The sequence below is a fragment of the Leptonychotes weddellii genome, chromosome 2 (assembly GCF_054177405.1).
Source record: "Leptonychotes weddellii isolate Sample4059 chromosome 2, ASM5417740v2, whole genome shotgun sequence".
NCBI classification, from domain to species: Eukaryota; Metazoa; Chordata; class Mammalia; order Carnivora; family Phocidae; genus Leptonychotes; species Leptonychotes weddellii.
The window spans coordinates 85,044,889-85,057,778 of NC_138370.1; the positions used below are offsets into that span (position 1 = coordinate 85,044,889).

The 12,890-nt window shown below is 35.8% G+C and overlaps 1 long non-coding RNA gene across 1 annotated transcript in view; it reads right to left on the reverse strand.

Annotated features, from left to right (window-relative positions):
* The window catches only part of LOC145720328 (uncharacterized), a 40,813-nt gene extending 28,333 nt beyond the window's left edge, over positions 1 to 12,480 (reverse strand). Inside the window, exon 1 of the long non-coding RNA XR_014143245.1 lies at positions 12,383 to 12,480. This is a non-coding gene — a long non-coding RNA (uncharacterized LOC145720328). The remainder of the gene's footprint in view (positions 1 to 12,382) is intronic.
* Positions 12,481 to 12,890: the final 410 nt, after the last annotated feature.

Below are 12,890 nucleotides of genomic sequence, written 5' to 3' on the forward strand. Positions count from 1 at the left end.
AAAAAAAAAAAAAATGTGTGCACAAGGCTAAATCAGAAAATATGAATAATCAGAAAATATGAATAAATGTCCAATGATTTTTTTTAAAAGCACAGATTTGAGGATGTATTTCTGGCTTAGTTTAATATTTTATCTGCCTTATTCATTTCTTTTATTGTATTTCAAAGTTGACCATAATCAAATCTTCCTTGCAATTTAATAATACAAGAATATTTTGGAGATTAACAATATTATTTAGTAGAGTAGCGAAATTGTAGTTCAAAGTAACCACAAATATTTTGATGTCTATAGTAAATAAAGCCATCACTGCTTCTGAATTTTTTTCAGTCTTAGTTATTTAGAAAATGAGATTAAAGAAGCTTACCTCAAGTGAAAAACAAAAGAAAAATACCTTAGAAAGAAACTAAGTCACCCTTATTTTCAAGAGTCAAATGAAATAAAATTCACTCCTAAATGATAGCATGCTCCTTTCTTTAGTTCATTTTGTTTCTATTTAAGTTTTCTTTTTTTTTTTTAAAGATTTTATTCATTTATTTGAGACAGAGAGAGAGAGAGCACAAGCGGGGAGAGGGTCAGAGGGAGAGGGAGAAGCAGACTCCTTGCTGAGCAGGGTGGCCAATGTGAGGCTCAGTCCCATCCTGGGATCATGACCTGAGCCGAAGGCAGACGCTTAACCAACTGAACCACCCAGGTGCCCCTCTATTTAAATTTTCAAAAACAATTTGCTTTTTAAGTGAACTGGAAGGAATTTATTCAGCCACTTAATTCATAATTACGAGGGAGGGACATGTAACAGAAAAACGCATAATGTAAGTGAACTAGCTAGATATTTCTAAACTTAAGACAGCCTTGTATGCATATAAAGACTGAAAGAAATGAGAAGTAATGTAAGCAAAAGTCTCAAGGAGGAGATATTCATTCCATTCCATTTAAAATAACCTGTAATGTCACTATATTATAATCTTGTAACAAATAAAACAAAAACATATTTATAAAGGTTTTAAAAATAATGAATAAGGAGTTGATAACAATTTATAACAAGGAGACATGATTTTCAAGTAGTTTGTCATCTGATTAGGGTTTTACTTCACTGTGGAATACTCTGACTTCAAATTCCCCAGAGTTTAAAGTATTTTGTTAGTTTCACTCTCAACATAATTGAATGACCTAATTTTTTTAATTAATAGATTTTATTTTTAGAACAGTTTTAGATTTAAGGAAAAATTGAAAAAATCAAGTATGGTGTACACAGTTTCATCTATTATTAACCTTTTCATCAGTATGGTACATTTGGTACAATTAATGAACCAATACTGATACATAATTATTAACTAAATTCCAGAGTTTATTCAGCTTTCCTTGGTTTTTAATATATTCTTCTGTTCCAGGATCCCATCCAAGATACACATTATGTTTCATTATTCATGTCTCCTTAGGGTACGTTTTGACTGTGACAATTTTTTCTTAGGATGTAACAGGCTGTGACTTTCCTTGTTTTTGATGACTTTATAGTTTAAAGGAGTGCTGGTCAAGTATATTGAGGATGTTCTTCAATTGGAATTTGTCCAATGTTTTTCTTGTGATTAGATTGAGCTATGGGTTTTAGGAGGAAGACCACAGAGGTGAAGTACAATTTTCATCATTTCAGATGAAGAGTACATACTATCGACATGATTTTGACTGCCACTAGTGATCTTGAGCTCATGGCTAAAGTTGTGTTTGTCGGGTCTCTCCATTGTAAGGTTACTCCTTTCCCCACTCTCCCTCCTATGCTCCTTAGATGGAAGTCATTTTTGGATAGAAGCCTGAACTTAGGAAGTAGAGAGTAATACTCTACCTCCTTTAAGGTGAAGTATCTGTATCATTTATTTGGAATTCTGCACAGGAGATTTGTCTCTTCTCCCTCATTTATTAACTTACTTAATAATTTCTTCATATCAGTATGAACTCATGGTTATTTATTTTATACTTTGCATTATAACTCAATACTACTTTATTTTCTTGCTCAAATTGCTCCAGCTTTGGCTATTGGGAGCTCTTTCAGCTCTTACCCCCCTCAATGTGTTTTTTAAAGGATCCATTTTTTATGTAAACTCCCAATCAAATGCTAGCACATGCCTAATTTTTCTGGGAGTGAACCACTGAGAAGACACAATGTGAAAAAAAATCTTCAAATCTTTGCAGCATTAAAAACAAGAACTGATCAATGTTACAAAAGCCAAACTTGAAAATGTGAGGCCATAAAGGGACAGAGGAAGTGATAAAATATGATCCAAAGCATTATGGATACAGTAAGGATTTTCCACCATTTAATAATGATGTCGAAAACTCTCTCTAAATCTTTGAAATCATTGTACTGTCCATATTTAGCAAAATAAGATGGTATCAGCTTTCATCAGATATACACATTAAAAATCCTGAAAACTGTATTCATCATTTTAGGATACTACCTAGCAGGAAGCCATCTGTATTCCTTTTTTTGGAAATCGTAAGAGTTGCAGTTTGTTTGCTAGCCTCAGATTCAGAAATGCTTTCTTTCTCTGGGAATCAGACTACCCAAAGTTTGCAAAACTCTAATAAGTAAAATTCTTTACAGACCTGTAGATGATATTTTTAAGAAAGAGTGGGCCCAATTCTTCCCCTGTTGGAAGTGAGTCATGTTGGAAGAAAACTCCTAGGTTTTCAGGAATACAGGTCAAAGATCCAGTGGGGATGACCCTTGGAGAAAAGAATATGTGCTGAGCAAACCCACAACACAAGAATCTTCCAGAGTTCTTCTTTAATCAGTACTCTAAATGTGGAAGCATGCTATTACCAGAAAAAAAAAATCAGATCTAAGGGTAATCTTATGTATATATGTATGTATATATTGAATCATTGCTCCACTGTAAACACCAATCACCATACCACTTTTTATGTACAAAAATACCATATAAAAGGCCAGACAATATTAAAACCAGGGTATTCCTCAGATTATTCTGATAATTCTGTTCATTCACTACTTTTTAAGATGGATACACTTGGAAGAAACAGTTACAGTTGGTTAATTATCATTTACCAGTTGTGTGACTTGAACTTTCTTTGTCTCTGAGTCTCACTTTTTTTCTTAACCTAATACTTACTTCTTTAAGTCATTATGAGAACCTGAACATGAAAAATCATGCTAGAAGCTTAAATTTAGGATTACCAATATCTACATGTAATACAACCCATCAGTTAGAAATGCAACTGATTCAACTGACTAATATCTAATCATAGGTTAAAATATTTGGAGACAAAAATTTCCTAAATACTGTGTATATTTCCCTCTTCTATAGCACAGTTTAGTGAGTTCAAAGTGGCTTTTTTTTTTTCATTAAATCTTCTTGATAGCTCTGTGGGATAAATAAATTGCAAAGCTTATCATCTACTTTCCAATGGAAGGGAATTGAAGAGAGAAGCTGTGAGTCATCCACGATGAATCATTAAGTGAATGAAATACTACCAAATTTCTTAAATTGTACTATAGGATTCTGGTTGTACTTCCTTATGAAAAAAGTGCAACTTGGGGCGCCTGGGTGGCTCAGCCGTTAAGCGTCTGCCTTCGGCTCAGGTCATGATCTCAGGGTCCTGGGATCGAGCCCGGCGTCGGGCTCCCTGCTCCACGGGAAGCCTGCTTCTCCCTCTCCTACTTCCCTTGCTTGTGTTCCCTCTCTCACTGTGACTCTCTCTGTCAAATAAATAAAATCTTTAAAAAAAAAAGAAAAGAAAATAATGCAACTAGACAGACATGAAATTAGAATAGAACTAAAGACTTTCTACTCACTGGCTTAATCATCACATTCCTGGTCTCCTATTTTCCAGTAGCGAATAACACAAACAGTATTTTGGGAAGTTATAACTTACTATAGTTTTAGATGGCATCAAAGTCAGTTTATGTAGCTTACCATGTATTTCCACTGCTTCTCAAGAAGGCATCGACTTTATTTCAGTTCATGATTTGCGTTTTAATGCCATAGTAATATGGGCAGAGCTTTGGCTCGCAATAAGGTAAAGGGAATTTCCTTTGGGCAATATTTCCAAATGTATGTATTCTGTCATCATCCTTTATTGTCTTCTTTATAATAGAAACAGGAGCCCAAAGTTGGTAAATTAGTAAAAAGGAGCTGTTTTCCTCTCTATTTTATTTTAAAGCTGTAAGAATGAAAATGCTATCACCTAGATTGTGGATATAATCTCTAACGAAATACCGAGAAAGCAAGTGTATTATATTGTTTTCCTTGTATCATAAGAATAAAGCACAAGAGCAGCCTATGGGCACGTAATGGTATATTCTTTCTAAAAAGCTTTGTGATAAAGAATAAATTTACAGCAAAGAAAGACAAAGATAAATGCAGAGAATGAGAGAGCATCAGAAGAGCATTCCTCGAGGCAAATTCTATCTAGAATTTGGAAACTAGAAACAGAAAGAGCTAGTGAAACACGCCGCCCCTCAACTCAGCAAATCCACATGTATATGAGGAGGCATAGAGAAGAGCAGGTTTGAATTCTGTACAAGTTAATCGTCATCACTGTTCATCTCCTAGCTTCTGTTATTTTCAGAACCAAATGACACAGAGTATAGCCCTGTTTATTTATTCATTCACTCATTGATTCGTTCATTCATCCGTTTATTCTTGCAACAAATAATTTATTGACTGTCTACCAATTAGAATCTTTTCCCCCCCTTTCATTGGTGGTTCCAGAGAAAGACACTAAAGTGCTTCACATCGATGAAACTGATTCACATTGCTCTTATTTCTGTCCACAAAGGAGCCTGGAAAATTGCACGTGTTCTTGAGTGGGCATCTGAAAGCAGTGGGCTCCAGGCACAATCCTGCACATCAGACATGCTAGGAAGGAAGGGTACCAGCTGGGGCATGGAGACTCTCACTGGACCCCACGACGCTTAAGCTGGTTCAAATAAAAAGCCTTTGAAAATCCTTTCATCAAGCTTCAGGTCGGCTTGAGCTTTTCAGACTCTTCCTCATCACCTTCCCGGGAGAGCAGCTTCTCCTTTCTCTGTTTGAGTGATTCCTTCCTTTTTAGCTATAAGAAAAACCTCATTTAGACCTCCTAGGATCTTGATAATTTATGTTAAGATATGCGATTTCACTTCTCCCAGGTCCTAACTTGAGCGGCAGCCATTTCTTCCCCTTCATTGTTAATCACATCAATCTTATGTCACAGATCCAGAATTTTTTAGAAAAGTAAATGCTCTATGCCTGTAATAAACCTTTCATCAAGGGCCATTGGGATTCTTATATTTAGCTCCTCTATCATCCACATGTAGTGTGTCTTTTTATTTTGTATCAATATTAATTTTTTCTGATACTGATTATGTAGAATCAGTCAATCAGATTTGTTGGTTGAGCTTTAAAACACCCAACTGAGCCACTTGATTTATATATGTGACAAAATTTTATTGAGAACTTTGCTTTTTTGCCGGACATCGGACTGGAAACTGGGGAGTGGAGACAAATGAAACAAAATCTCTATTTTCTAGGGGTTTGATGTTTAGTAGAAAAGCCAAGTGAGCACAGTGACTATGCAGTCCTTTGTGAACAGGACTAATCTGAATGCCCATTCTATATGTTTTAATGGTTTATTTTTAATTAAGAAATTATGATATAATTCATATACTGTAAAGTTTTCCATTCTTAGTGCACATTTTTGCAAAGTTGGGCAAATGCGTATTTAAGTAACCATCATCACCACCATCAAGATGATCTGGGAAGACTTCCTCTTCCCTCCCCCTCCCCCATTCCCCTATTCCTTTTTGTGGTTACACTGCTCCCCAACCCCCGATGTCCCTGGCAACAAATATGAATTCTGCTCTTATAGTTTTACCCTGTTTAGAATGTCAGATAGTGTGAAATCACATGGTATGTGGCCTTAGCAAAATGCATGAGCTGTTCATCCAAACTTTTGACTCTATCAATATTGATTCTTTTTTATTATTGAGTAGTACTCAATTATGCAGACATACAATAGTTTATTTATTCCCTGCTGAGACACATATGGGTTGTTTTAGGTTTTGAGATAAATTATAAATAAAACTGCTGCAAACACTTATGTACAGGCTTTGCTGTGGGCATAGGATTTCAATTTATGTGGTGAAAAACTAGCAACTGGATTGCTGGTTGATATGCTAGTTTTGTTTAACTTTATAAGAAATTGCCAAACTGTCTTCTAAAGTAACTGTGCCATTCTGCATTACTATCAGCATCATAGGTCAGTTCCAGTTGCTCGGCATCCTGCCAAGCACTCCATTCTCCTAGGTGTATGGTAGTATCTCTTTGTGACTTTAATGTTTGTACCACCCTAATAACTACAGTACTTATTTTTTATCCATATATATTCTTTGGGGAAGGATGCAGATCTCTTGCCCATTTATCTATGGTGTTGTTATTATTAAGTTTTGAGAATTTTAATTATATATATGTATGTATATATATATATATATAATGCATACACATACTTATTTTCTGAGAATGTGTACCAGGAATAGATGTTGAATTTTGTAAAAGGCTATTCCTGAATAGAGAATTTCATGCTTTTTTCTTATTTAGTCTTCTATGTGTACATTATATCAATTCATTTTAGAATGTTGAACAAACTGAATTCTTAGGACACTCCTCATTTGGATATGATGTATTATCCTTTTTATATATTATTGAATTTTTTAAAAAATTATTTATTTGTGTGTGTGTGTGTGTGAGAGAGAGAGAGAGACAGAGAGAGAGAAGGTGAGCGGGGGAGGGGCAGAGGGACAGGGGAAAGAATCCTCAAGCTGACTCCCCACTGAGCACAGAGCTTGAGCCTGACATCGGGCTTGATCCCAGGACCCTGAGATCATCCCCTGAGCTGAAATCAAGAGTCCAATGTTTAAATGACTGAGCTACCCAGGTGCTCCATATTACTGAATTTTTTAATAGAACTTTTTGTAAAATGTTGCTTTTAAGTTCATGAGGAATGTTGGCCTGCATTTTTTTTTTTTATGTCTTTGCTTGGTTTTGGCATCAGAGTAACACTCACTCATAAAATGATTTGAAAAATGTTTCTTTATTCTGGAACAATTTGTAGAATTTATAAAAATATTAAATGATTCAATATTTGGTAGACTTTGTTAGCGCAGCTAACCGTGTGTGGGTTTTTCTTTGTCTAAATCTTTTAACTACAAATTCAACAAATTTAATTTGTTTTATAGATATAGCATTATTGAGATTGCCTATTTCTTCCTGAGAGAGTTTGGACAGTTTATGTCCTTAGAGGAATTTTTCAATCTCATTTGAGTGTCTAATTTATGACATTATGTGTAATAGCTTGCATTACGTCCCCCAAATACCTATGTTGAAGTTTGCCTTGGTCCATTCAGACTGCTATTACAAAATACCATCAACTAGGTCAATTACAAACAACAGAAATGTATTGCTCATAGTTCTGGAGGCTGGAAGTCAATGCCAGCCTAGCCAGGTGAGGACAGTTTTCTGGGTTGTAGACTTTTCCAACATATCCTCACACAGTGGGAGGGGCCAGGGAGTTCTATGGAGTCTCTTATAAAAGTACTCCACCTTCATGATTTAGGCACCTCTCAGTAATCCCGTCTACTAATATCATCACCTTTGGAGGTTAGAATTTCAATGTATGAATGTGAGGATAGGATGGGAGGGTTGTGCACAAACACTGGAACCATAGCGAAGTCCTAATCTCCAGTGCTGGAGAATGTAACTTTACTTGGAAATAGATTATTAGCCGAAGTAGTTAAGATGAGGTCCTTCTGGAGTAGGTTCAGTCCCTAATTCAGTATACCTGGTGTTATTACCAAAAGAAGACATTTGGACGGACATGCACACAGAGAGATGACCGTGTGAAGTTATGCCATTGGAGTTATGCTGTCACAAGCCAAGAAACTATGAAACTAGGAGAGAATCCTGAAACAGATCCTTGCTAGTACCTTCAGAAGGAACATGATCCTTGCTGATACCTTGAACTTGAACTTCTAGTCTCCAGAATGTGAGACAATAAACTTCTGCTGTTTAAGCCACTCAATTTGTGGTACTTTGTTAAGGCATCTCTAGCAAACTAATGTGGTGTTGTTCATGTTTTAATGTTTGTAGAATATGTAGTGATGTCACCTCTTTGATTTCTGATAATTGTAATTTATGTCTTCTCCTTTTCTGTTCATTTGTCAGGCTACAGGTTTATCAAAATTACTGATTTCTTAAAAAAAAAACAGTTATTGGTTTAAATGACTTTCTCTATTGTTATTTTTGTTTTTATCTTTATTATATCCCTTCTGATTTCATATGGTTTCATTTGCTCTTCTTTTTATAATTTCTTAAAATAGAAGTTCTGGTTATTGATTTTTTTTAAATATAAGCAATCAATTCTATAAATTTCCCCTTAAGCACTACATTATCTACAGTTTATCCTATAAACTTTGATATATTGAGTTTTTATTTTAATTCAATTAGAAATATTTTCTAATTTCCTGTGTCTTGTGTGACTTTCTCTTTGACCCATTAGTTATACAAGGATGTGTTATATAATTTCCAAATATTTGGGGATTTTCCAGTTATCTGATTTCTTGTTTAATCCAGTTTTGTTTCAAATTATACTTTTAATTCTTTTAAATTTGTTTTTTTGTTTGTTCGTTTTATGGTCCAGAATATGATCTCTCTTTGTGAGTGTTAATTTACATGTGCAGTTTAAATGAGGGACTCACAATGTCTATTTATTCCTAGATCTCTCCCAGGAAAATTTATGTAGGCTAGAAAAAAGGGAATTTCTTTCCTTTGTGCTCTTTATATTGTAATGCTTCTTAAGGACTAGGTATTTGACATTAAAATTTTTTTCTGATTCTGATTTCTGATTTGACACATGAAAAGATGCTCAACATCATTAATCATCAGGGAAATGCAAATCAAAACCAGAATGAGATAACACTTTACACCTGTCAGAATGGCTGGAGTCAAAAAGACAAGACATAACAGCTCTTTTTTTTTTTTAAGATTTTATTTATTTATTCATGAAAGACAGAGAGAGAGAGGCAGAGGGAGAAGCAGGCTCCCAAGGAGCAGGGAGCCCGATGCGGGACTCGATCCCAGGACCCTGGGATCATGACCTGAGCCGAAGCCAGACGCCCGACCATCTGAGCCACCCAGGTGACTCTTAGCAAGAATGTGGAGAAAAAGACACCCTAGTGTACTGTTGCTAAGAATGCAAATTGGTGCCACTGTGAAAAACAGTATGGAGGTTCCTCAAAAAATTAAAAATAAAATTACTATAAGATCCAATAATTCCATTACTGGTATTAAACCCCCCAAATCCCAAAAACATTAATTAAAAAAGATACATGCATATTTATGTTTACTGCAGCATTATTTGCAATAGCCAAGATATGGAAGTAACCTAAGTGTCCATCAGTAGATGAATGGATGAAGAGGACGTGGTACACACACACACACATACACACACTGGAGTATTAATCAGCCATAAAATCGAATGAGATTTTGCCATTTGCAAAAACATGGATGAACCTAGAGAGTATTACGCTAAGTGAAATAAGTCAGACAAAAACACCATATGGTTTCATTCATGTGGAATTTAAGAAACAAAACAAAGCAAAAAAAAAAAAAAAGAGAGAGAGAGAGACAAACAAAAAAAACCAAACTCTTAAATACAGAGATCAAACTGGTGGTTGCCAGAGGAGAGGAATAGGAGTGGCTGGGGGATGGGTGAAATAGATAAAGGGGATTAAGAGTACACCTACTGTGATGAGCACTGAGTGATACACAGAATGGTTGAATCATGATACTGTACTGTATGTTAAACTAACATAACACTGCATGCTAATTACATTTCAAATTTAAAAAGAAAGAAACTTGGTCTGCAAAAAAATAGTGATTTTTTTTTTCTGATTCTGATGTAACATCACTTCTTTGATGTAATAGATGATGTCTGGGTTGTGAGGAAAGGCACGGACTCACATGAAGGGGGAAAATGCCATGGGTGATAGATCAAAATATTCTCCTGCCAACTCTTCATCCCCTACACTGAAGTGTAAGTTCTTTTAGGGTAGGGATTATGTCTCATTTTTCTTAATAAACCCAAGGAAGACAGTCAGTTACATAGTAGAGACTTGGTAAATATTTGTTGAATAAATTAAAACAGAAAAGGGAAAGCTCAGTTGACAGGGCTAGGAATGAAGGATTTATAGGGGACATAACATAAAGCATATTTTTCAGATAGAGAAAGAGGAAAAGATAATGTTCAGCCAAATGCAATTGATACCTGTACAATTTCATTTTTTTAAAGGCCAAGAAATTGTTTATGCTACCAGGAGCAGAGATTTCACGTTATGGTGTTTTTATATCATTTTTATAAGTTCAAAGTGTGTAATACCTACAACACATATTTAGCAACTAACATGTTACAGGTTCCAGGGATAAAATAAATAAGCAAATGTTAACATGTTGCAATTGTTTCTCTTTCTTAAGCTTGAAATGCATATGCTCCTGGGTCAGGATAGAACCACACCCAGAACTGTGGTTGATACCATGTTCAGTCCACAGCTTGAGCGTTATAAAATCGGCACAACAGACTGATGAATATGGATGAGAGATCTGGGAAACCGAGAAACAGAGAGTATTTTAAAAAGTAAATCAATTTAGGCCACAGTATTGTTTTGTTACATGGCATGTACAAGGAGAAACATTTCTTCATTTCACATGGGATATAATATCCTGCAATTTTATCCTCATTTCTAAAGCCTCAGCAAACTGTAATTCACAGGCTGGCATGACTTCAGTGGGTGCCGACTTACTGAAGAAGAGATTTTTTTTAAGTTTTATTTATATTTTCTGCACCACACTGTGAAGTGCCCCTGATGCTTTGTTTCTCAGATGCAGGATTAGAGCACAGATGGGAGAAGAAAGGCATGAAATTCTATACTTTGAAACATTCAGTTAAGATTTATATTGTATCTCTTGTTACCTGGCTCCTCTGTAATACCCTTCATTGGAGAATTTCAAAGCCCACGAAGCTTCTCCATTGTATAAATAAGTAAAATTTTATAACTATCATCTGTGAGAAGATTAATCAAACTGCAGTGTGGTGAAATTACAAGGGACAAATGAGAAGGGGGGTCCTTGTTGTTTGTTTTGTCAATAAAATCTGATGTCAACTAGATCTGACCCAGTTTAGGAAGCATAGAAGCCTTAGTTCTTTCTGTTTACTGCTTCTTGGCTCTAGTCCAGTTAGGCCATTGACAATTAAGGAAAAATACTACTTGCTTTCTCATGTGTCTTACATATGCATCCATAGTACAAAATAATCTATACCACAACCACATCAAATACTTTTATTTTTGGTTGGCTTTTTTATACTTACCATTTTGGTAAATTATAATCTAACTCTTGCAATGAACATATTCTAAAAATATAAGCCAGCAGCTATCTCCCAAGAAATAATCTTGCCAAATAGGTTATATTTTCCTTCAAACTGCAATCAGTGGTAGAACATGGGTATTTTTCCAAATATTAAAATAATATTCTTTTAAAAGTAAGGATTCTATTATATTGAAAAAAAAAGTATCTGTGGGAAAGGAACAGGTTATGTCATAAAACATGTGAAATTTTAAGTTCTTCTATTTACATATTTTATATGAGCAGATTAAATACATTTTGGATTACTCATATGCCAAAAAAAAATTACCAGTCAATGTCACATCTCTCAGTCAGCTTTGGTTAGGAAAACAGAAGCTATTCTGCATAAGCCAGAAATAAGTTTAATTCAGAATTAAGTGCTTAAGCTATTGTCGGAGAAACTGAGATAAGGGATATAGGGAAAGCACCACTGAAGGTCAGAGGTTGATAGTGAATATTTTATTTTATTTGTTTTTATTATTTTTTAAAGATTTTATTTATTTATTTGACAGAGAGAGACACAGCGAGAGAGGAAACACAAGCAGGGGGAGCGGGAGAGGGAGAAGCAGGCTCCACACAAAGCAGGGAGCCCAATGTGGGGCTCGATGTGGGGCTCGATCCCAGGACCCTGGGATCATGACTTGAGCCGAAGGCAGATGCTTAATGACTGAGCCACCCAGGCACCCTGACAGTGAATATTTTAAAACCATAGTTCTCCACTGAGGGCAATTATGTCATCCCTCTCCCCCCACCCCAGGGAACATTGGGCAATGTCTGGAAACATTTTTAATTGTCCTGACTGGTGGTAGAGAGGGTTGCTTCAGGCTTCTAATGGGTAGAGGCCAGGTGTTTTACCCATGTTGCCTTGGCAAGGCTTGGTGATGCAGATCAAGAGAGAGAAACCAGAAAGAGTTTTAAAATTTTGTTATACTCACAGTTTACACAGGAAGAATTCAGCAAGCTACAAGGGGACACCGAGGGGAAATTCGGATTCAGTCCTGAGGTTAAGGGAGAAAACGGAGCTGTGTGCCGTGCCTTTGATGGAAGAAGGAACAGGTGTGAAAAGGTAAGTTGGTGATGGGGTTCAGAACACACTACCCCAAAATATGACGCCTTGGCATATTGAATATCTTAAGCTGAAGGAATTTGAGAAAATGGCAGAAACAGGAAGGTCTCTTCCTCTTGCCTGAAACAGGTCATATGAGAGGTACCCTGCCAGGACCCGAAGGAAGACATTTACCAGAGATGGGGGGTTTGGAGCCAAGAAATCAGTACAAGCTTTGTTAAATTAACCCTTATCTTCCTAGTTACTATTTCACAATTTACTGCCCCCAGTCCAAACCCCTTCATCTTGTCAATTCTTACAAATGTATTGTTTCTTTGTGTAAAAGATATAGAAGCTTCTTTCTCTGGTCACTCTTATGAAGCAAGATAGGATATAAA